This window comes from Echinops telfairi, unplaced genomic scaffold (assembly GCF_000313985.2).
Source record: "Echinops telfairi isolate 266 unplaced genomic scaffold, ASM31398v2 ScPeMD7_7458;HRSCAF=8496, whole genome shotgun sequence".
Taxonomy (NCBI): domain Eukaryota; kingdom Metazoa; phylum Chordata; class Mammalia; order Afrosoricida; family Tenrecidae; genus Echinops; species Echinops telfairi.
The window spans coordinates 3,914,790-3,919,727 of record NW_022111358.1 but is presented as its reverse complement, the minus strand read 5'-3'; positions in this window follow the sequence as shown (position 1 = coordinate 3,919,727).

The following is a 4,938-nucleotide window of genomic DNA, read 5'->3' as shown; positions in this document are numbered from 1 at the left end:
GGCGCCCCGCCCCGGAGCTCCAGGCGCCCACGCGGCTCCTGCTGCCCGTGTCCAGCCTGCGGGGCGGCGCCAAGTGTCAGACCCTAGAAGCTATTGCTCAGGTCAAGGAGGTTCCAGCCTGGGAGGGTAAGAGAGGCTTGCATTTCTTTAAGATTGTTTCATCCCCAGAGTCTGGCCTCTTACACGGCTCTATAAGACCTCATTCAAAAACAACCCCCCCCCACACACACACTTGGTATGACCTTAAAATTGAGTCCTAAAGGCCGAACATTCACAAATGAAAACAAGTATTATCAAGGCCTTCCTATGTGCTGAGGGCTCAGGGAATTCGATGATTCGTTTGCTTTTTCTTTAAACAAAAAACAGTGGGCGTTATGACTGATGAAAACCTATCCACAGTCTTGACAACCTATGTTACCATGCTAGTAAATAATTTTACAAAGGGCTTTCCTGGCCATCTAATCTTCCAATTAACACCATTGACCACATGTGTGAATCTCTTGTGAAAATTAAATCCCACGCCAGGCCAAACCCCAAATTAACTTCATCAGAATCCCTGAAAGTAGGATCTAGACATGGATATTTTTCAAAGTTCCCCAGATAATTCCAACATGTAGTCATGGTAGATAGTTCAACATGATCCAGCGAGAAAGGCGGGCTAGAGGTTAGAGCTTTGTTTTATGGTTGTAGAAACATTCAGGGTCTAGCCAGATGACCTGATTAAGGGATGTTGCACCCACAGCAACTGGGGTTTTAGGATTCCTGACCTAGGGCTTTTCCCACCAAATCAGATCCCTGGTGCCTCTATGGGTTTACGTTGGTAAATTCTTTCTGATTCACTGCACAGTCCCTTTCACCTGACCAGGAAACAGCCCCTCCCTGCAACTTAGTGGTTTAGGGAAAGTAATGGCAAAGTGCAGGCACGCAATAAAATACTCCTACCTCCTGTTCTTCCAATCACTTAAGAACACGTGTTTTCCAGGCAGCAGTGTTTTCAGTATTTTTAATATTTGATTAAAATATATACCAATAAAGCTATCTTAGGAGTTGCAGGGACAGAAATGAACAATTAAAACAAACAAAACAAAACGACGTCATTAATCCATTATAAAGATTAAAATTAGCACCGGAGGAAGTCACTTTAGGACTCAACATATGCCACAAGGCTATTTGTTTTTTCCCTTTCAGAGGCTTGACAGTTTTTTAACATACTCGCTGCCATCGAGTCAATTTGGACTCAAAGTGATCCTATTGGACGGCCTCTGTGAGTTTCTGAGACTAACTCTTTAGTGGTGTAGAAAAACCCTGTCTTGCTCCTAAGGAGCGGCAGGTGTTTTTAACTGCTAGCCTTGCTGACAGCAGCCCAATGGATAACCACTATGCTATAGGCTCCTTTTTAACATACTCGCAATAGAATCATCCAACAATAAATTCTATGCTGCAAAACTCTTGTTAGTCGATCCTTCCATAAAATTTGAAGCTGTTGCCAAGGCACTAAGGGATTTGAAATATCACAAACTTGTGCTTGAAAGTTATCTGTGTTTTCTAGAGATCTGGTAGCAGGAAGGAACCAGTTGGTAAGTGAAGAGTTAATGAAAAGCCTTGATCTTGGGAGTTCAGTGCATCATCATCTTCATCATCCATCTCTAGGAAGGAAAATGCTTGAAAGATTTATTCAGGCTGTGTCAGCAGACACCCAAATGGCAGTGTATGAAAAAAAAATCTGCTGATACACCCCAAAATAAATTGCTTAAAATATCTGGCATACTTGCCAGTTTGAAACATCTTCCAGGCTGTAATTTCCTGCAGTGATTAACAAAAAGGGGGGCCGGGGAGGGGCAGGAGGCAGTTTGGAAGAGCACTATTAAGGTGAGTCTAGTTCTTTTCAGGGCAGCAGAGATGCGAATTTACTGAAGTCAACACCAAATGAAGCTGTGTGGAAAGATGGTGGCATGGTAATCATTTGTATGTAGCTGGGGGGGGGGGGGAGCAACAGCCGATGTATCCTACTCAGTTCAGATTTAACATCTTCTTGCATTTAAAAACTCTAGAGATATAGATTTCATAAGTATGTACACTTGTCTCCTACAGTGACTCCCCAGAAGTGCAGTCCTTCGTTTCCCTTCAAAAGACCTCTGTCTTTGCTGGTTCAGCTAAGGAGACCACTTCAGCACCCCCATCCCAGCCTTCAGAGTTAAATTCTTGCTTTGAACTGTAAGATAGGAAAACAAGGAGGGTGTTAATGCTCTTGGTTTTTAAGGAAAAAATTTAATCATCTTTGCAAACTGGGGTACCCCTTTAAGGAAATGTTTTTTTTCTCTAATATCTGGGTTTTTGTTGTTGTTTTGTTTTGTTTTTAAAGCTGAACAAATTCCCTTTCTTTTCACCATCTGCGGAGTGTCAAAATGTCAATCAATTTAGTTTCAGCTCAATTTAGTCTTTACTCTCCTCTGTCAGGAGGCACGGCTCTAGGGAGCAAGTTCTCTGTTCTCAAGCATCTAGGAATTCAAAAATGATTCCAAATTAGATTGAGCAGCATGAAATAAACTGAGCTCATTTTCTACTCCACATGAAGTCAGAAAGGGCTTTCTCTAAAGAAAATCTGTACAAAGGCCCTGAATAAAAGGTACCTTACTTCTTTATACTCTTGCTTGTGTTAGGAGCTCTGAAATTCATATTGTCATTTGCTGACCATTTTAAGACTCAGAATAAGGTTAATCTAAAATATTAATTTGGATCTTGACAGCACTAGCTATGACCAAATTAAAGTTTTCCCTTTCTTTCCAGAATCATTTGAGTAGCAGTTAAACATGGTAAAATGTCTCTTGTATGCCTGGGGTTACTGTTTGCATGTCCCTTCAGAAGGTAGACCACACCGGTTGCTGTCCAGTTGATTCTGACTCACACTGCCCCAGTAAGGTTTCTGTCAGAATCGACTCAGCATCGCTGGGCTTTCATCTTTAGGAAGCACACTGTTACATCTTTCTCCTGCAGAGTGACTGGTGGGTTTGAACTGCTGACTTTCTGGTTATCAGCTAAGGGCGCTTAACCACTGTATAAGATGTGCTTTTGCTATTGGACACAACCAAGCTAGACCACTTGAACTGACAGAACCAACGAGCTAAAAAGTGGTAGCATTAAAATGCCCAAAGCAGTAGGCCAGAAACCAATGGGTCTAAGTTCCAGTTTTGACACTATCACTTACTAAAGATTTTAGCTAAGTTGCTTTACTTCATCTGTAAAATGTGATCATAAAACCCTAAGGAAATGCCCCAAGATCTGATCTTGTGAGAGTCAAGAAACTTAAGGAAAGGAATTTCATCCAATCTGGAGATGGATTAACCCACATAAAGGGTTAAGCATTTTACTACTAGTGGAAAGGTTGGGAGGTCAAACTCACCTAGAGGTACTTCAGACAAAAGACCTGGTGATATGCTTCTGAAAGGTATCAAACCTTGAAAACCCTATGAAGTAGTTCTACCCTGCACAAAGGGGAGTTGCCATGAGTTGGAATGGATTCTCGTTGGTAACTACCAACAGCTTAAGTAAGTTTAAATAAATAAAGCTCAGCAGTTAAAATCTCTGTCCTCATAGTTAATAGTCTGGGGTTGACGCCTAGTTTTCCAGCATTAGTATTTATATTATGATGTTATTGGTTACGTTAATGCATGTAAAAATCTTTAAAATATCGCCTGGTATAAAATTGGGGTGGGGGTGGGGGCACTTGATGGCATTGTAGGATTCCTGGGAGCATAGTGGTTACCCATTGGGCTGCGAACTGAGAGGTCAGCAGTTTAGAACCATCACTTACACCATGAGGGAAAGAGGAGGCTTTCTATTCCCATACAGAGTAGAAGCCCGCAGGTGGTCTGCCCTGTCCTACAGGCCGCTGTGAGTCTGGATGGACTCAAGGGCAGTGAGTTTGGTTTGGTTCGGTGGCTCTTTAAGTTTGAATGTTAAGAAACAGGTTGATGAGATTGCCTTTAGAAATAAAGTCAAAAAGCACAATGGATGTATGTATGGATTGTGCTAAGAGTTGTATGAGCCCCCAATAAAATGATTAAAAAGAAGAAGAAGAAATAAAGTCAAAGAGTAGGCTTTCCTAGCGAAGAATCTTGTATCAAACTAAACAATTTAAAAACTTTTAAAAAAGGAAAAAGTTCAATTTTCCCATTTATCTTATTTTTACTGCCTTCCCCCCAACACTCCCCTTCCTGAGGTTAAAACCCTTAATAGGGAAAAAAATTAAAAAACAAAAACAAAACCCTTAATAGGGAAGACCTATGTATGTGCCATTGGGCAGCAAGGATCTCTGAACTCTATTTGGCAATCTTACAATAAAGTCTACTGTGGGCCTTAGTTTATTCATTGAGAAAATGAAGGCATTGAACTAGGGATGGTCTTCTCTGCTCTTTTCCACCAATCTAAAATATAGTTAGTGGGCAACCTTAAAATATGGCAAACCCCCTCAAAACCCAATAGACTCACTCCCGTCAAGTCACTGCACAGCAACTTCATGAAACATGGCGGTCACTGATATCTGAGGTCCTAGCTACTTGGTCTGTGGGCAGATCTGAATCTGTTCCTGTCTTAGTTCGGTCAGTTTTAAAGTGGGATAATTTTCACTTCAATGACTTTAAAAATACATAGAAAAAAGTGTTTTGTGAACAAGTCAACCCCCATTATCATTCATAAGCCAGCTTTTCAATAATATAAAGCTAGTTGTAGTTACCTTAAAAAAATTACCCAGAATTTGACAAGCATATAAGTAAAAATTAAAGTACACACAAACACCCTCACCACCGTATCACCCAGGGAGTCTTTAATGTTTGTTTTGTTTACCAAGTAGTTTATGACATTAACACACTGTTACCATCTATAGTAATGTTTGGTTTGCTTACTTACTGAATATTTGTGTTTTTAAACTTTAAAACAATG